Genomic DNA, 21617 nt, shown 5'->3' with positions numbered 1-21617 from the left:
ATGCCTATCATAATCCCGATGCCGGAATGCCGAGGACTCCATCCCAAATGAAGGTAAGTCTGGGGCGCCCTTAGCGTTAGCCGTGGGGAGGGGGGAAGGGTAGGATACGGAGTCTAGAAGGGTTAGGGTTAGGTTTGGGGGGGAGATTAGGGTTAGGCACCCCTAGGGGGGGAGGGCTAGGTTTACACAACCCCAGGGAGATGCTAGGGTTAGGCACCCCCAGGTAGGGTTAGGTTTAGGGAGCAGTAAGGGTGTGTCGAAGCTGGATGATTTGGCTGAGATCAAATCTTAAATTAATATCTGGCGACGCCATTTTGTGTCGTCCCTGACGACACCATCTTGCGTCGTCAGCATGAAAATATTGTGTGCGATGCTATATGTGATTATTAGCACCGTACGTCTGCGTTGCTACCGCATATTGTTGAAAGTCCTACCATAACCCATATGCACATTAAATAAAACATATAAAATATATAGGACTCACAACGCACAGTTGCGCTGTTCGCAGATAAGCACTAAACACATAAACGCACCACGCATACTAGCGACCTTGCGCAATATTCCCACACTTACACATACAAAACTTATGAAAAGGTTCCTCCGCATTAAAAGCTTTATATTAGAGGTTTTATTAGCGAATACTTCTGTTGTGAAATGTAATGTATACGATATTTAAGGTACATAAGCTAGTAGACATATCATATTTGGTACCATTCTAAATGACAGTTTATTTGCAGATTTCCGGTTCGATTTGCAAGGAAATCGCATCATGCGTTCGCAAGATATGAACTATATGAAATTAGTGGTTAGAATGTAAAACTGGATGTAGTGTCTTTTATTGGTTTAAACTAGGGATGTGCAGGCTCAGATAGGTTCGAGTTTGCACGCTGAGTTCGGATTTTTCCTTCCAAAAAAAACGGAACTCAGAAAGAGGCAAAACGTCATCTTGCATGGACAAACATCATCATTCCTGGACCTGCGCCCTGATGGGATAAGCCAGCGCAGGGACAGAGAAGGGGAGCGCTCTGTCCCTGCGCTCTGTCCGAAATGGGTATCGCAGTGCACCAGGGATGACCACGGGGCGTCCCTGGTGCACTGGGATACCCATTTTGGATGACCACCACGAGCAGCACTATACCTCTTCATACAGGTACTCTGGGAAGAGTGCATTAGTGCTCCCCTTCTCTGTCCCTGCGCTGGCTTATCCCATCAGGGCGCAGGAGGGATAGTACCCTGCACGGATTCCCTTCTCCTGCACTCATCAGTGTCACAGGGAACTCACAGGACTGCTCACTCACAGTCCACTGTGAATTGGACACACACTGTGAGAAGCAGCACCCTGGAGAATTTCCCTATTCTACACACACCTTTACCTTTACCTTTTACTTTCACTTTCACTATTTAACCCTTTATTTACTCTGCTAAGGCACTCTCATTAACAGACACTAGAAGGTGTATCTGCACTGATACTCACCAGATTCACCTATCTCAGTGTTTCTGTGTAACAGCAGATGCCTATGACCTATACCTCTATCTCCATGTATAGGGAGGGATCCGCTCACAGGGCGTCCCATGCATAAGTAAGATGCCCTGCAGCAGCCATCTCTGCCATACATTAGTGGAGAGACTATCTTTTTTATCTATTTTAAAAGTGGAGATACTTTGAAATTATCACGGCATATTCTGACACAACTGTCTTTGGATCTGTCACAACTTTTTGTTGCAGCCATCTCTGCTATATATCAGTTGATGGCTGCAACTTTTTGTTGTAGCCATCTCTGCTATATATCTTGTTTTTCTTAAATTGAAATAATCACTGTATATCTTGGCACAACTACCTGATGAGGTTAAATATTGTTGAAATCACGATTTATACCTTGTGGATGATTTATTATATGTGACGTCAAGATTCGAAAATTGTGTAAGCTCTCCACACATATACAGTATATATATATATATACATGTAATCCTGAATTTGTCACTATTCTCTGCTGCTCAATATAACAAGTGGATTAACTCAAACAAATAGGATTTGGATTTGAATTGGTGGTCACCTACGCTATCAGTAGAAGGAATAATCTCCGTCCTAATATACATAATATCATCTTTATATTTTTCGCCACCTGTCTGACTAAATGGTGTTATAACTATTACATTTGATTTACCATAAACAGGAACTCAGAGATGAGATATTTTGATGATCTCTTTGCTTTAAGTCAGTCAGCTGTTTATCTATTGGGCCTTATTGTGGCCAGATTGAATGTGTAATGTTTGTCTGTTGTTCTATGTTTTATGTTGTCTATGTATAGATGTTTTTGTTGATATCATATGCTCAATTTTCTACATATGTAAGCTTTTAGCGGCATACTATTAAAAGTTAAGCTTTATGTTTATATTAATAAGGTAGTTTGAGTGCCCCACAAAAGAGAGTACTTTTTCTTCTTTCGTGTAATTGGCTTATGTGTCAGATGTGTTCCTACTGTGATGAAGTGTGGAAAATGTACTGCTAAAGCTAACAGGGAGAATGAAATCATGATGATGGTAAGCAATGATAGTATGGATACCAAGGTCAAGGAAGAACTGTATTACAACCCTGAATTAGAGTGTACCATCAGTTGATGGAATATAGAATCATGTGGTCATGCATAGATGTATTATAAATGTTATTTTTAAACATCCTAGATAATGTAGTCTCAAGTCCCCAAACTTCCTTTATAGGTTCGATGAGATCCCACATCCCATCAATAATCCCTATAGATCAGCAGGTGGCGTATAAGGGTTGTTCTACCCTCTTGAAATGCATTATTAACAGTTCAGTGACCTACTTGTGTCGCACCATTTATAAGCTTGAATAATACATTATTATGCATGACTACAAAAGGTTAAGATCAGAGTGTGTTAGCGTTTTGGTTGCTATCAAAGAGTGGACTGTCAAAGCCGGAGACCAAATCTTAAATTAATATCTGGCGACGCCATTTTGTGTTGCCCCTGACAACACCAAGTTGCGTCGTCAGCATGAAAATATTGTGTGCGATGCTATATGCGATTATTAGCGTCGTACGTCTGTGTTGCTACCGCATATTGTTGAATGTCCTACCATAACCCATACACACATTAAATAAAACATATAAAATATATAAGACTCACAACGCACAGTTGCGCTGTTCACAGATAAGCACTAAACACATAAGCGCACCACGCATACTAGCGACCTTACGCAATATTCCCACACTTACACATACAAAACTTATAAAAAGGTTCCTCTGCATTAAAAGGTTTGATCCGTAAGGAAATTGCATCATGTGTTCGCAAGATATGAACTATATGAAATTAGTGGTTAGAATGTAAAACTGGAAGTAGTGTCTTTTATTAGTTTAAACCAGTTCTTCGGCAGGAAAACCACACAAAGCAACATCTGACGAACTGGGACATACCCCCAGTGATGCTATATTAACTGTCCAATGACCTGCATCGTACCAGAATGTCCAGGAGCAAGACCCAATGGAAACCTGTTAACTAGTTTCTTTGTTCTGTAAGGTTTATAGCCTGCTTACTGGTTATAGTATACAGCCATTCTTTTTGGATGACCACAGGCTTCTGGAGTGACGACTGTTTACTGGGACCAGTGCGCACGCATATGTATCGGCTTGTACCTTTTGTATTTAATTGTCTTTTGCGCTAATTGTGCTAGATCAAAGTGTGTAACTTTCTTTTATTGCAATAAGAACTTTTGTGCTTTGGAACCTCAATATAAGTCTGGAAAGCAATTATTTCTTATACAACTTGTATCGCTAAACAGTGACATTTAGGGTATATAAATTAAGGGGTACCGATACGTGGTTAGGGTTAGGCACCCTGGGGGGTAGGTTAGGGTTAGTCACTAAGGGAGGGTTTAGGGGGGTGAGGGGAGGTTAGGGTACTTGGAAAATTACTAAAGGTAGTAAATAGGGCGCTTCTAAGGCTGTTTCTCCAAGATGTTGTTATTAGGAGATGGTCAGTCTCCTGTATAAAGAGGAACAATATAATAGAAACAGCGCTACAAACAATGATAATAGTAAAAAGTATTAAACATCATTTAATATCATATTAGAAACAAAATATAAATTAAAAGATAAAAACAGCTGCCCCTTGGCCGTGGGTGGCACCACTGGGTGGTGCCCCTCCCTCAGCCGTCGCCCCTAGCGTATGCCATCCTGGCCAAGGGGTAGATACGCTCCTGCCAGCCCCAACATTAAATCAATAGCACTCACATTAAACACTTAATACTTCTTCCCAGCCCTGCATTTAAATTAATACAATTTTAATGTAGTAAATAAGCCTATTAAATAATTAATATTTATAAATACACATGCACCACATTGCATTAATAGCTCCTACAATAGATTTCACCAGCCTCATCCATGCAGAGGGTTGGTAAACATATGAAGGGAAATAGAAGAAAAGGAGGAAGAGCTCAGCCTCTACAGGACATGTGACTGATCCACGGCATAGCACATATTACATGGTGTTTGGTCTACGTGTGAGGGTAATAACAAGAACCACAGCAAAGCCAGGACAATATGTGTGAACCACCCACCAGGTCAACCGGAATGGGATGGAAATGTCGCTGGTTCAAATCCCGACAGCGGATGCCCAAAAGGATGAAGATCCCAACAGGGACAGGTAAGTACCCTAACCTCATTTAATATCATGCGCTCTATTTACTACAATCCATATTTGTAATGCAGATTGTAGTGTAATATTACCGACTGAATTCGCATTGCGAGTTCAGGCAATATCACAGGGATTTACTACAAATCCCTTGCAGGTACAGAGCTTGCGATAGAGGTCTGTCCCTGCGAATCCCCTCCGCACACTTATCACAGTAATTTTGCAAAAAATACCTTGACAAGTGCCGATGCATGCCCAGACCGACCGTCGCTAAGCCCCCCAGCGCTAAGCCCCACCCCCTACTATCGCACACCCCCCTACGATCCCCCCTCTCTCCCCCCACGACCCCACCTCCCTTATTTACACTTACCTGCAGTGATCGGTGCATCGGTGATGTCCTCAGTGGCTCCGGTCAGCTGACAACCCATACTGTACTGGGACCCAGTCAGGTGATGACCGGGTCCCAGTGCAGGCTGGGAGACCAGCTGACCGGAGGGAGGACATCACTTGGAGCCCCGATCACTGGTCCCTGGACTTAGGTAAGTTTTTTTTTTTACTATTTTTCTTTTCTTTTTTTAGCAGTGATCAGCGTGTGCTCTATTTAGACCGCACAGCTGATCACTGGGGCCTACTCAGGGCTCTGCTCTGCCTGTTAGAGCAGAGCAGGAGTCCGGTAACCGGGGGAGACCCTGGATAATGCCACCTCCAGGTGGCGTTATTTTCACAGGGCTTTCCCCGGTATTTTTTCACAATTTATTTTTAGTAACTTTGGCCAGATCACATTTTCCATTACAATTATGGGAAATGCGATCTGCTCACTAAAAATAAGTGATAATTAGGGCTTGGAGTAGAATTTTACGAATTCTACTCCAATTGCCCTGTAGTAACTTTAGGTGAAACTAAAATAATGTGAAAAGGGTGTGAAAACACCCTTTTTCACTTTATTTTAGTAAAAATAATGTTAGTAAATAGAGTCCCATATGAGAAATAAAGTATAGATTAAAAGATAAAAACAGCTGGCATGTGCAAAACAAGCAATAATGGACATAGATATATAAATATATGAAGCTAGTATCGGTATATCTGAATGGATACTTGGGTACTAGAATAATCTGTACAGTTCTGGTAAATCAATGGGGTCCGGCAGAAAATGATTGTCCAGCTAATTAAAATGTCATTACTGCCCCCAGGCGCAGGATCGTGGCTTACTGCTGTGCTGATCACTTAGCCTGGACATAGCACGAAAGCCGCTGGTCCATCTGCCCGGAAAGGACCGCCTGTGCTCGCCCACATGTTTGCTCTGGTGCGGCTTGTCTCCACCACTTTCAACGCTTCCTACACTATTGAATAATCTATTTTCATCAAATTGAAATCTTATCCGTGCTGACCGGCGAAAGTACAGTGAGTTATATTGCCCATTCAGGGATTGCCTTTTTAATATGAGTTCAACATATACTGTGGACACATAGAAAAAGAAGAGGCACTGTGAAGGAGTATTGTATTCAAACCCAGTGTGTCCTATTTTATTCTTGCTACAGTTTGTACCCCCTATTAGGGTTTTAGACATTTTTGCATACCACATGTGGATTTAGCCTGAGCAGAATATTGCACTCATTTTTATAATTTGTTTTATATATTTTTCTGGTGTATATAATAAAGATATTTGTTGTGTGTACCACACTTTTCCTTATCACATATTTTTAGTAGGTTGCAGAACCTGCTGTTGGAGCAGCTAGTTTTATTAAGCTTATATTAATTGCTTGAACGAGACGTGACAAGGTCACAGCTTTATTCACTGTATGAGTGCTGTGCTGGGGGTGTGGGGAGGTTGGGGTGTAATAATGTATGGTTTAATGTGCAAGGGGCATTTCTGTGTGGCATTATGTGTATAAGGGCATTACTAATGTGTGGCATAAAGTGTAAGGACCATTATTGTGTGGCATGTGAAACTGGCTTTACTATGTGGCATTTCTGCATTATGTGTATAAGGTGCACTACTATTGTGTGGCATTATGTGTACAAGGTGCACTACTGTTTGTCATAATGTGTACTAAAGGCACTACTGTGTGGTGTAATGTAAATAAGTAGGCAATACGGTGTGATGTGAATAACGGATACCACTGTGTGACATAATGTGAAAAAGGGGGACTTATGTGGGACATAACTTGTATAAGGTAAAGGGGTACTACTATGTGGCGTAACTTGAAAAAGGGACACTACGTGTCATGTAATGTGAATAAGGGACACTACTGTGTGATATAACGTGAATAAGGGACACTATCCTGTGATGTAAGGTGAATAAGGTTGCAGTACTGGGTGGCGTCATTTGAATTGGGGGTACTATTGTGTGGCCATGCCCCTTCAGCACATACTGTCTCTATTTAAAAAATGGGAGGTGGGGGCACCAATGCTTTTGCTGGCACAGGACACGAAAAGCTCTGTGGGTGAGGATTGATATGGATGAGGGTTGATGGGTGGTGCTGGCTTCTGCTGTGATCAGTACTGCTGAGTGATGGGTGCTATGCTGAGAGAGGGGTGGTGGGTCAAAGTCAGAACTAGCGGAGATGCTATGGGGCACCAGCCATAATCTTGCCTAGGGCATCAAATTGGTTAGGGCCAGCTCAGGGTGTAACTAGGGTATTTGGTACCCAGGGCAAGTTAAAATATGGAGACCCTCCTCCCAAGTATGTGCGAGGTCGTTGAAAAAATAAGCGAGGCCACATTCCACAAGAGGCGTGGCCACTGAAAAATGCGGGCATGTCAACATGACACCACCGTTTTTCATCACTCTGGGAACATTCCTTTCCACTCCATATGCACCTTATTGCCCCCATTAGTAGTGCCCATCTTGCAATGCCCACTATAGTAGTGCCCCTTATGCAATGTCCCCAGTAGCAATGCCCCTTATACAGTGCCCACTGTAGTAGTGCCTCTTATACAGTGCCCCAGTAGTGCCCCTTATGCAGTGACCCCAGTAGTGCACCCTTATACAGTGCTCCCTGTAGTAGTACCCCTTATGCAGTGCCCCCAGTAGTGCACCTTATACAGTGCCCCCAGTAGTGGTCCCATCTATGCAGTGGTCCAAGTAGTGCCCCTTATACAGTGCCCCCAGTAGTACACCCTTATATAGTGCCCCCAGTAGTGCCCTTTTACAGTGGCCCAATAGTGCCCCTTATACATTGACCCTTGTACAGTGCCCCCAATAATGGTCCCACCTATGCAGTGACCCCAGTAGAGGTCCCCCATATGCAGTGCTCCCGGTAGTGCCCCTTATACAGTGCCCTCGGTAGTGGTCCTGCCTATGCAGTGCCCCTTATACAGTGCCCCCAATAGTGCCCCTTATACAGTGCCCCCAGTAGTCCCCATTATACAGTGCCCCCAGTAGTGCCCCTTATACAGTGCCCCCAGTAATGCCCCCTATACAATGCCCCCAGAAGTGCCCCTTATACAGTGCCCTCAGTAGTGGTCCCCCAAGGCAGTGCCCCAGTAGTCTCCCTTATACAGTGCCCCCAGTAGTGCCCCTTAAACACTACCCCCAGTAGTGATCCCCCTATGCAGTGCCTCCAGTAGTGCACCCATTATATAGTGCCTCCAGTAGTGCCCCCTGTAATAGTCCCCTCTAAGCAGTGCTCCCAGTAGTGCCCCTTATACAGTGCCCCCAGTGATGCACCCTTATATAGTGCCTCCAGTAGTGCCCCTTATGCAGTGCCCCCAGTAGTGCCCTTTTACAGTGCCCCAATAGTGCTCCTTATACAGTGACCCTTATACAATGCCCTCAGTAGTGGTCCCTCTATGCAGTGCCCCCAGTAGTGCTCCTTATACAGTGCCCCCAGTAGTGGTCCCCCCTATGCAGTCATCCCAGTAGTGCCCCTAATGCAGTGCTCCCGGTAGTGGTCCTGCCTATACAGTTCCCCCAGTAGTGCCCCTAATGCAGTGCCCCCAGTAGTGCCCCTTATACAGTGCCCCAGAAGTGCCCCTTATGCAGTGCCCCCAGTAGTCCCCCTTATACAGTGCCCCCAGTAGTGCCCCCTATACAATGCCCCCAGTAGTGCCCCTTATACAGTGCCCCCAGTAGTGCCCCTATACAATGCCCCCAGTAGTGCCCCTTATACAGTGCCTTCAGTAGTGGTCCCCCTATGCAGTGCCCCCAGTAGTCTCCCTTATACAGTGCCCCCAGTAGTGCCTCTTATACAGTGCCCCCAGTAGTGCACCCATATACAGTGCCCCCAGTAGTGCACCCTGGTACAGTGCCCCCAGTAGTGCACCCTTATACAGTGCCGCCAGTAGTGTCTCTTATACAGTGCCCCCAGTAGTGGTCCCCCTATGCAGTGCTAGTAGAGCCCCTTATACAGTGCCCCCAGTAGTGCACCCTTATACAATGCCAGCAGTAGTGCCCCTTATACAGTGCCCCTGCACTACACTGACTTGAAAGCACTGTCCTAGACCACGGTTGGCACAGACTCAGTCTGGGGTCTGGACTAGGAGACCGAGGGCTTACTGGGGAATAGTAGTAGATTTTATTGGGGTGGGGTGGTGGTTGGGGGGGCTGAAGCCCTGCAGCCGCTAGGTAAAATCTGTCACTTCTTACTTGTCACATCACAGTTTGAGTACAAAGGGGAGAATTTACAAAGCAGCGGCTTCTGTAAGCCGCTGATTTCGGTGGGTTGCGGGTCTGTATTTAAAACGGCACCCACAGTCAGTGTAAAGCCTGGCATGCTTAACACTGACTGAGGGGGCCACTGTAAATACTCACTTGCAGCCCGCCGGGAAGCAGCAGCTTACAGAAACTGCTGCTTTGTAAATTGTCCCCAAAGTCTCATTTTGTATTCAATTGGAATCCTGTGTATTTCTAACTTGTAGCCACCAGGTGGTGGTGTTGCCTCAAATGCAGAAGTTTTATTTTGCTGTGTTCCAAAACATTAGCAGTGTTATGCCGCATATCCACTAGCAGACCAAAAAACTACTGCACGATTATGACATTGTAATCGTGCAGTGGTTTCACAGTCTGTGCTGTGCCTACACTGAACGATTGATCGTTCAGTGTAGGCACCCTCCACCATCTGTGAACATGCCCAATCTGTTGTTATCAACAGATTGACCGGCATGTTCACCCGATGATCGATGTCGGAAACGACCAGCAGGAGTGCGCATCGCTGGTTGTTTCTGACATAAAAGTGCACGATTTGTGCAGGATTACTGAGCGATTGCATGATTACGATGTCGGAGCTTGATTAATTCTGTCCCCATACTATGTGGACAGCGGGCCATTCCACAAGAGGAAGGTAAGTAGGAGATAGTGTATCTGTGATATCTCCTGCTTTACCTTCTAGATGAATGGCCCGATAACTTCATTTTTACAGTTGCAGGTGAGAATGTGCATTTTTACCTGCTCTTCTGAAGCTTAAATGATGATGAATAGGCCCCTGTGTCACTTTTTATATAATTGACAGCAATTTGTATATTTGCAATTGACATTTGTTGTAATTTGGGTTATTTGTGCAATTAATATCTCTTATGTCTTTAAATGGTGATATTGGAGGTATCATTTGAGAAAATTTTTCTTCATCCACAGGATATTTTTTCTTCTTAATACATATGAATATGTGTACCTAATGTGATGAGATATAATATTCCAGATGTACTTTATTTGATGTGATACAACAACGGACAAGGCTATCTAATCTCATATTTATGATATTCGATAGGTTTGATTTTTTTTCATGTTTTATGGTTGCCCTGTATAAATATTTGCCATTTGACAACTATTTGAATATTAAATGCATTATAAATTACTTGCTGCCTTCACTGTGATACATATAGTGCAAAAGCACTTTGAACTTTGGCCCTCATTCAGAGCCGCTCGTTAACAGCAGTACGCTCGTTGCGTTCCGATGTTGTGAAACCGCGCATGCGCCAGTGTAACACTGCGCATGTGCGTACGGCAGATTGCAAGCTTTTTTTCACTCATTCAGCAAATTGCGAACAGGAAGTGACATGTCAAATGTGATTGACAGAACAGGCCGTTTTTGGTCGTTGACGGGGGTGGAGATGGGAAAACGCAGGCGTGGCGAGGCGTTTTTGGGGCGTACATAAATTAGCTCATGCGAACGTCCAATGTGTTCGTACCAACTCATACGTCACTGGCTGATCCTCTTTCCGTTCAAACTGCTCGCACAGCTTAGGGTCTGGATTACTCGACCACAATGGCGATGGTCTTGTCCTTTTGCCCGGGCCTCCGTGATGTTTCATCGATTTATCACGGCTTGTCAGATAAACAATCAACTGTGGATTGAAAACCAGCTTGTAATGTTTTTTTTTTTTTTTCCCTTTGTAATAGCACAAAACCATACGCAGCTGAAAATCTCGGCTGCTAATTTCAGGATTACACAATCAATTAGCGCTTTTTTGTAGGAATGTATTTTACAATTTGGTTAGTATTTTTGCATTTTGTAACAATATTGTAATCATGTTTGTGTGTATTGTAACCTTTTGCATTGGGCTGCTTTTTTTTTTTTATTTATTCCAAAGTGTTCCTTAAAGTAACATTTTGTTTTAACCCTTGATTTTGGGAAAGTCCCAAACTCAGATTTCGTTTTTCCCTTGTGGGACAGAATTAACTATAAACCAATTGTCAATTAATGTCACAATACAGTTGAGAACAATGTGTAGGTCTTATTTGCAAAACACATTTTAAAACAAATCATGTGCATTGTCACGTACATTTTTGGGGTCCTTGTTACCCACTAATATTTGGCACATATTTTTTTGTAAAATTATATTTTTGGGACCAAAACGACAAAATTAAAAAAAACAATTCTCAAGAAAGGAGAGGGAAGTTTTGGCCAGAAAGGAATATGGGGCAAGCACAGAAGGAGAGTGGGCAAAGTAGCCAGTGCTGTCATCGTTTCTTTCCCCGTTTGGCTGGGGTAGGGTGGGCGCCAGACCGGCTCCGGGATGTCCTCTGGCTGGCCTGTCCAGAGGCAGATGTTGTGGCCTCTGGACTAGGCACAGGGCTAGGCACATTTGGAGGAATGGCTGTTGTTGTGCCAGAGGTGGAGGATCCTGATGTTCCGGCAGGAAGGGAAGTCGGCTCCACCATGTGCTGGCGAACGAGCTGCTCCAGGGCATTGGCGATTCTGATGTTGGCCCTGGTATTTTCAGCCAGGGCCTGACCAATGGTCACGTTGGCCGCCGCATTTTGCTCCAGGGCCTCAGCCACCCGTAGCAGACTGGCGTCCATCCTCTGCAGAATCTCCGTATGGGAATCCGATTTAAAATTGAGTTCTGTGAGGAGTGCCACTGCCTGCGAGGGGGATTGCCCAGGACTGGCTTCTGCAGGGTCCTCAGCCGGATTTACTGGTTCCTCCCCTGCAGAGCCAGCAGAAATTCTGCGGCCAAGGCTCCCCTCTGGAGCAGACTCATCCGCCTGTGTCTCTGTGAGAAAAAAGAGAAAATAGGAACATTACAATCTACATATTGTCACATTAACATTCAGAGTTGGTTACATCACAACATTTACCTGGGACAACATGAGGAGCCGCAAAGTCTGGCATGTCCGTATCCATGTTGGACACGCCAAACACCTCCACATCCTGCACACACCCCTGTGCCAGCTCTTCCAAATCATTAAACTCCAATGACACAGGGGTGGGACCCCACCTGTCCCCCTTGCATGCCTAGCCCTGTCAGCCATTTTTTGTTTCAGGCGATATTTGAAGTCTTGCCATCTGTGGGTGAAAAAGTAGCCATTATTCCTGCATTATTTCACCCTGTTTTTTTTGGGTGGTCAAGTTTTTACTTACCGCCGTTTGACATCCCGGGCTAGACGGACATAATCACCCACCCTATTGACAGCACTGGCTATCTCCTCCCACATTCTCCACTTCTGGCTTGCACCCATATTCCTGTCTGCCTGTGGCAGGATGTCCACACACTTCTGAACCAAAACCTCCATCTCCTTTCTTGTGAATTGTGGCTGCCTTTTCTTTTTCCCTGCTTTGCCCGGAATACTGGGCCCAGCAGCCTCTTCCATGTCATCCTCCACACCTATTTTCAATAAAATTGTGAAATTTTAGCTTGCAAACTTTCACTATATTCTGGCTCAAAATAATCCTTGTTTGGAAATGCCAGAAAAACTTACCGGCCACCTCTTGGCCATTGTTTGGCTGGTCTGTAGCCATTTCTCATACCAAAACAAGAAATACACCAGACCGTTTTTTTTTGGTCGTGACTTATTTATACATGCGTCCTTATTATTCGGCCGCATCATTGATTGTGCGTTCCTATGATCCCTCCTTAATTTGACCGGGAAAAGAAACACTATTTATGGCTTTGGCCGTCTCGAGTCTAGGTGGCCGGTGTTGGTTGTTGGAGGTTACGTTGGTTGGAGTGGATTGTTGGCGGGAATTGTATTTGGCGGTGTTTGGCGATTTTTTCAGTGCGGTTTTTTTTAGTTTATCTTTCCGTTTGCTTTTTTTGGTGTGGTTCTTTTAGTTGTGGTGTATTTTTTTGGTAAGTTTTTTGACGTCTTCCTTTTGTTCAATTTGGCTATCCTTCTTTTATTTAGTTTTTGCTCGCTAAATTTTTCAAAATTCTCCTTTTGTAGGTTTCTTTTGGCTCTGCCCCAACGACCTTTTTGTCAGGTGACTTATATATCCTGTATTGGTAAGTTTGGATTTTCACTTGTTTGTTAAGTGGTCATGTCATTTTTTACGCAACTTTTGTGCACCTTACAGTTTTTACATTTGGTTTTGTGTTTCCTAAATGTCTGAACTAATTAGCGCATTTTTGTCTGCTTATTTTCTGTAGTTAAATTGCGAACTAATTAGCGCATTTTTGTCTGCTTATTTTCTGTAGTTAAATTGCGAACTAATTAGCGCATTTTTGTCTGCTTATTTTCTGTAGTTAAATTGTGAACTAATTAGCGCATTTTTGTCTGCTTATTTTCTGTAGTTAAATTGAGAACTAATTAGTGCATTTTTGTCTGCTTATTTTCTGTAGTTAAATTGCGAACTAATTAGCGCATTTTTGTCTGCTTATTTTCTGTAGTTTAATTGGGTGATATTTACCGTTCCCAATCTTGGTTGTTGTTTGGGTCCCAAATTGTGGAAGTCTGCGCACTGTCGGTTTGCTCTTTGGAGAAATGTGTGTTTATCCCCTTTTATGTTTTGTCTTTTACCAAATTAAGAATCCTAAATGGCCACCAAACATTTTTTCCTTGTTCGGGTATTTTGTTTTTTAGGCTTTGTAAATCATGACAATACCCCGGCATGTAAGCATCATTGGATTGTATCGTAAAGATAAGTATTTTTCGTTATTTTTTGGGGCAAACAAACCTTAAATTCAATTCTTGCCATTTCAGGTTGATCTTGGTCGGATTGTTGTGGCCATGCTCCCGGAAGCCGACCAACCTCAATCTCATCCCAGGTGTAGGCATCGTAGGCGTGCAAGGCCCCAGATATATAGAACATGTGTCATCCTTTTTGGAATGCCCGATGATGAGGTGTTAAGACGCTACCGTATTCCGCCCCAAATCATCATAGACACTCTCTCATTAATAGAGAGTGATCTTGAGCGGCAAATTGACAGTCCTACAGCAATACCACCACTTACGCAATTTATGGCGGTGTTACATTTCTGTGCCTCAGGATCCTTTCAAACCACGGTGGGAATAGTTGCGGGAATATCCCAATCCTCCTTTTCCACGATCCTGAGGGCAGTGATGGAGGCCCTTTTCAAGCACCTCCATCATTTTATTAAAATGCCTTTGGATATGGGTGACCTTAGTGTGGCCAAGGCAAATTTTTACCAAATAGCTCGCTTCCCACACATCATAGGGGTTGTGGATGGTACTCACATACCACTTCAGCCTCCAGCACAGCTGGAGGCCATTTTTAGGAACCGCAAACACTATCACTCACTGAATGTAATGGTGGTATGTGATGCCTCCCTCCAGATCCTGTCCCTGAATGCAAAATTACCTGGGAGTGCACATGACTCATTCGTCATCCGGCAATCAGGGATATGGCAAAAATTAGACAACCTACAAGCTGGTGATGCGTGGCTTCTGGGTAAGTGGAGACCTTTAGTACATACCAATGCTAAGCTTGATACACAGTGTTCCTGATGTTGTCACTTCTTTTTCACAGGAGACAGTGGCTACCCTTGCACGCCCTGGCTGCTCACTCCTTATTTGGCTCCCACACCAGGGCCACAAAGTAATTTTAATTCTGCACTTACAGCCACCAGGCAAGTGGTGGAGCGCTGTATCGGCCTTTTAAAAGGCCGATTCAGATGCCTCCACCGCTCTGGTGGCGAACTCATGTATTTGCCGGATATGGTTTCGAAAATTGTTGTCCTGTGTGGGATATTTCACAACATCGCCATAAGGAGTGGTGTCCCAATGCAGCCAGAGGATGCCTTGCCTGAGGATGGCCCCCCCGAGGTTGGTCGGAGGTCAGTATGTGGGGGGGCCATACGCGATGATGTGGTGGCCAGATATTTTAGGTAATTATTGGCACAAAAGAAGTTCTTCGACACAATGTCGAAAGGATTTTTTGAGACCATCAAATTAATTAGTTTTTTTTTTCCCATCTTGTGTTTTATTTCATAATCTTTTGGACTAAAACGATGACTACTTCCTGCTACCAAAAAATGACTTCATGGGGACACATTGGATATATATTCTGGACCCAATTTTGAAGCGCAACATTTGTTGAATCATGTTGGCATGCTCATTCGTCAACCAGTTCTTGATACATTTTGTTATCACTGTGTGTATTGTTTGTGAACCAACACTTTTGTTTTGTTTTTTATGTGGTGAATAAATTCTTTGAATTTGTAATCCCAAAAATTTTATTGTACATTACAAGCAAGTGTAAGCAGGTTCACCCACGTTATATTTGCTTAAGGGTTAATCCTGTAATGTGGCAATTTGCACATTATTTAACTATGCTTTGTGGGTCCAAACCAACACCAAAAGGTATTATGTAGAATCAGTATGCTTTGGAATCTCGGCCTAAGCAGGTTTCCCACAAAATTGTAACATGTAAATTTTTGAAAGTAAAAAAAAAAAACTATAAACTCGCAAAACCTATTGTTAGTGTTAGCTGTTTCATGTGCCTGCTTTAAAAAAAACAACATAACACAATCTTAGTGACATTAGTTGCAAATACTTGCTGCAAGAGTCTACTTATGTAAGTTTAAACAATCTAAGCTTTTGAGACAAGGAATGAGACTGAACTCAAAATTTAACTTATTAATTAGGAAAAATAATTTGCGGGTTAAAACAAAAAAATGAGGGATGCAGGATCCCTGCCATACGATCCAGGACCACCAGCAGGCCGAACACGTGCCCCCCGAATAACTTGGACGCACCCGGCTAGGTCCGCCAAACGCCTCTGGTCCTCTGTGGGTTAGAAAATTGTGGTGCTTACTACAATGAATCCATAATTTATGAATCTCAAAAAAAACACAAGCAAAAGACAGTTAACAAAAAGTGACAATAGTGTTGCAAAAAGCACATTTTAACAAAAACCCAGAAGCCCCAAAAAATGGACAAACAAAAACCATTAAAAAAAAACAACCGTAAGCCAGACATACAAGTTTGACTGTTTTGCCATGTGGGATATGTGTATGGGGAAATCAGCTGTGAAATGTAAATACAAACAGATATATAACAAAACTTTGGGAAAACCAAAAAAAGGAAAAGGCACAGACAAAGGATTGGATCAACACATTTTCAACAACAAAAAAGGATAAAAGGGAAACATACCGTTATGAATGACGGCTGGCCCCGAAACAACTCCCTCGTCCTCCTCGGAGGTGGTCAAATTTCCCAAGGAGGTGGGAGGGGTGATCACCGATCCCGGAGATGGGGTGGTCAAGAGAGGGGTGGGTTGAGGGGAGGGGGAATTGGGATGGAGGGGAACTAGCACAGAGGGATGGGCGACAGGGTCTGGGCAGGCTGTGGAGGAGGGGGAATTTTGGGTATTTTGGGGAGAGGAGGTTTGGCTGGGGGTTGGGGAGAGGGGACGAGAGCGCCGTCTTTGACGGCGATAACGCCATAGTCTTCGCTCTGCCCCTAAATGATGGAAAACAAATTGAGGTTAGTTTCGAACATCACCTTGTTAAACGCTAATTGTTTAGCCCAAAAAAATGAAAACATGCACATGCAGATATGAGTACAAAGAATAAACAGGCCATACAAGAAAACATGCACATGCAGATATGAGTACAAAGAATAAACAGGCCATACAAGAAAACATGCACACGCAGATATGAGTACAAAGAATAAACAGGCCATACAAGAAAACATGCACACGCAGATATGAGTGCAAAGAATAAAGAGGCCATACAAGAAAACATGCACACGCAGATATGAGTGCAAAGAATAAACAGGCCATACAAGAAAACATGCACACGTAGATATGAGTGCAAAGAATAAACAGGCTATACAAGAAAACATGCACACACAGATATGAGTACAAAGAATAAACAGGCCATACAAGAAAACATGCACACGCAGATATGAGTGCAAAGAATAAACAGGCCATACAAGAAAACATGCACACGCAGATAGGGCCACAAAGATAAACATGAAAACCAAAGACAAATAAACGTACTTTCCGCTATCCGCATGCGAAAGCATGCCAGCAAGCGGGGCGTCCGCCCCGCAGAGGGTCGGACCACCTGCGCTCCAGCTGGCCGATCTGTCGGCGTGAGCCGAAGGAACGCAGGCGTCCACGAACCTCCGCATAGGCGGCACGCTTTTCACGATTGGTGATGGGGGAGGCTGGCTGGTGATCCGCCTGTCCATCACCTCTGTTAAAACCAGGAGCTCGCGCTTGGTGAATGCAGAGGCTCTCATGATGGCAATGGTGTATTTTTAATAAAACAGTTTTAATAAAGACCAGAAAATAATTTTGATTGGCTAATGTAGTTGGGAAATTAACAGGAACCATTCTATTGGTTAGTGTATGAGTCATGTGTTCGACAGGGCCAAAATCTATTGAGAGTTATGATAGGCTTGATGCAGTGACATGCGTAAGCTAATTTAAATAAAGAAATGAACCCAGTATAATATGTGTGGGTAAAAACACAGAAAACAAATGGATAATTGGCTCAAACATGTATTTTGGCAAAAGAAAGCTAATGTTTAAACCGTACGTATTCTGCGGGTAAACACAAACACGGACAAGAGTAAAGTTTATTGCAATTCAAAAAAAAAAAACACATGTGAAGAGCAATTAAGCTAATTGATATATTGATTGGCATGATACGATTGAGGGAGGTAGGCAGAATAAACGAGCAGGTAATCGGAATCTGACAGGCCCACTTCCGGGTTGGACTTGTGCGTGCGTTCCCTGCAAGCCACATTGGGGATGTACGCTCGCTATTTGGCTCGCTCGTTAGGTAGAGGAGGGGTCAGTAGACTTTGGGGTGGAATTTTAGGTGCGTTCGAAATTACGTGCGAGCGCTTAAATTTACATATTTCGGCACGTACGCCGAACGTACGATTGGCCACTTGCGTCCGGCTCTGAATCAGGCCCTTTGGCTGGTATGTTTTGATTGTCTCAAGCAATATGTTGATTGATAATTCATTTTGGAAATATTTTTTTTTCCCTGGGGGCCAATGTGCTTTATTGTTTTCTGTAGGGGTCATTGTGTTTTATTGTTGTCTTGTAAGGGTCGCTGTTTTTTTTCCTATTGAGGACAATGTGTTTTTTTTTCTTGTGGGGGTCAGTGTGTATTTTTTTCCTATTGAGGCCAATGTGTGGGGGTTTTTTTAAGTGGGTATAATGTATTTTATTATTTTCTGTTGGGGCCAATGTATGTGTTTTCTCCTGCGGGGGCCAATGTGTTTATTTTTTTCTTGTAGTGGTCAATGTGTATTTTTTTCCTATAGAGGACAATATGTTTCTTTTCTTGTGTGGGTCAGTGTTTATTTTTTTCCTATTGAGGCTAGGGGTGTGCATCGGCCACTTTCATGTTTTGCGTTTTGGATCTGGATCTTTCTTCGTGTTTTGGATCTGGATTGGTTTTGCCAAAAGCACCCTTCCGTGTTTTGGGTTCTGGGTTTTGTGTTTTGGATCTGTATTTTTTTTTTTAAAAAGCATAAAAACTGCTAAAATCATGGAATTTGTGGGTTTTTCTGCTCCTATGCTATTAATAACCTCAATAACATTAATTTCCACTCATTTCCAGTCTATTCTGAACACCTCACACCTCACAATATTGTTTTTAGTACAAAAGGTTGCACCGAGGTAGCTGGATGACTATGCTAAGCGACACGAGTGGGGGGCACAAACACGTGGCCCATCTAGGAGTGACACTGCAGTGGCAGACAGGATGACAGTTTGAAAAACTAGGCCCCAAAGAGTACATAATGCAAAGAAAAAAAAGAGGTGCAAGACGGAATTGTCATTGAGCCCTCCGACCCACCCTTATGTTGTATAAACATGACATGCACACTTTAACAAACCAATCATTTCAGCGCCAGGGTCTGCCACACGACTGCGGCTGAAATGATTGATTCGTTTGGGCCCCCACAAAACAAGCTGGCAATTAATCTGTCCCTGCACAAACTGGCTCTACGGAGGCAAGATGTCGTCCTCATCCTCCTCATCCACCGATTCCTCACCCTCTTCAGTGTTGTATACATCCTCATCCTCACAGAGTATTAATTCGTCCCTGCTGGAATCCACCACCATAGGTCCCTCTGTACGTTCTGGAGGCTGGTCTACCTGGAATAATTGATAATTAATTTTGATGAACATCATCTTCTCCACATTTTGTGGAAACAACCTCCTACGCCTTTTGCTGACAAGGTTCCTGGCTGCACTAAACACTCTTTCGGAGTACACACTGGAGGGGGGGCGACTTAGGTAAAATAGAGCCAGTTTGTACAGGGGCCTCCGAATTGCCTCTTTTTCCTGCCAGTACAGGTACGGACTGTCTGACATGCCTTCTTGGATGCTGTCACCGATGTAATCCTCCACCATTCTGTCAATGGTGACAGTATCATATGCAGTGACAGTAGACATGTCAGAAATTGTTGCCAGATCCTTCAGTCCGGACCAGATGTCCAAACTTGGTCCTGCCTGCCCTGCATTACCGCCAGCGGGTTGCTTAGGATACCTAAGTAGTTTCCTGGCAGCCCCAGTTGCTGGAGAAAATAAAGAAGAAACTGTTGACGTGTCACGTTCCACTTCAGCTGACAGTATTTTCACCAGCAGGTCTTTGCACCTCTGCAGGCTTGTGTTGGCCGGAAAGAGAGACACCACATAGGCTTTAAACCTAGGATTGAGCATGGTGGCCAAAATGTAGTGGTCTGATTTAAACAGATTGACCACCCTCGAATCCTGGCAAAGCGAATGAAGAGCTTCATCCACAAGTCTCACATGCCAAGCGGAATCGCTCCATCTTAGCTCCTCCTTCACTTTCTCTAGCTGTTTCTTTAAAAGCCTGATGAGGGGAATGACCTGACTCAAGCTGGCAGCTGAACTGACTTCATGTGTGGCAAGTTCGAAGGGCTGGAGAACCTTGCACAACACGGAAATCATTTTCCACTGTGCTTGAGTCAGGTGCATACCCTCTCCTTTGCCTATGTCATAGGTGGATGTATAGGCATGAATGAGCTTTTGCTGCTCCTCCATCCTCTGAAGCATATAGAGGGTTGAGTTCCACTGCATCACAACCTCTTGCTTCAGGTGATGGTGGGGCAGGTTCAAGAGTGTTTGCTGGTGCTCCAGTCTTCGGCACGCAGTCGCTGAATGGCGAAAGTGGACAGAAATTTTTTGGGCCACCCAAAGCATGAAATGCATGCCCCTGTCGTTTTTTCAGAAAATTCTGCACCACCAAATATATTGTGTGAGCAAAATATGGGACGTGCATGAATTTGCCCAGATGTAATGCCCGCACAATATTGGTGGCATTGTCAGATATCACAAATCCCCAGGAGAGTCTAAGTGGGGTAAGCCACTGGGCGATGATTTCCCTCAGTTTGTCTAAGAGGTTGTCGGTGGTGTGCCTCTTACTGAAACCGGTGATATACAGCGTAGCCTGCCTTGAAACGAGCTGGTGATTCTGAGCTGCTGCTACTGGTGACGCTGCTGTTGTTGCTGCGTAAGGCGATACATCTACCCAGTGGGCTGTCACAGTCATATAGTCCTTAGTCTGCCCTGTTCCACTTGTCCACATGTCCGTAGTTAAGTGGACATTGGGTACGACCGCATTTTTTAGGACACTGAGGACACTTTCTCTGACGTCCCTGTACATTCTCGGTATCGCCTGTCTAGTGAAGTGGAATCTAGACAGGATTTGGTACCGGGGACACACTACCTCCATCAATTGTCTAAATCCCACTGCACCAATGGCGGATACCGGACGCACTTCTAACACCAACATAGCAGTCAAGGCCTCAGTTATCTGTTTTGCTTCAGGATGACTGCTGTCGTACTTCATCCTCCTCGCTAAGGACTGTTGGAGGGTCAATTGTTTAGTAAAAGTAGTGGTGTTCCTACTTCCTCTCTGAGATGATGAACGACTCCCAGCAGCAAAAGCAGTAGTGGCAGCAGTAGGCATAGCAATGCAGGATCCTCTGGAGGAATCCCAGATAGGAGAGTCAGTCATGCCAGTGACATGGCCTGCAGGACTACTTCCGATCCTGACTAAGGATGAAATTGACGAGGAGGGAGTTGACGATGTGCTTTGCAGGCGCTTGGATACAACAGGACAAAGGGATTTAGGTGTCCATGGACTGCTTACGGTCTTAGCCAAAGTTTCTGAACTTGACAGTAACTTTTTATGAACGCGCTGCAGTGACATATAAGGGAAGATGTTCCTAGGTGGTTAACGTCCCTACCCCTACTTATTTCACCTTTACATATGGTACATATGGCAAGACAGTTGTTGTCTGATTTAAACAAACCACCTTACCATCAGAATCCTCCTCATCAACTTCTTCC

Source organism: Taudactylus pleione, unplaced genomic scaffold, assembly GCF_031769625.1.
Source record: "Taudactylus pleione unplaced genomic scaffold, aTauple2 ptg000422l, whole genome shotgun sequence".
Lineage (NCBI taxonomy): Eukaryota > Metazoa > Chordata > Amphibia > Anura > Myobatrachidae > Taudactylus > Taudactylus pleione.
This window is presented reverse-complemented; position numbering follows the sequence as displayed.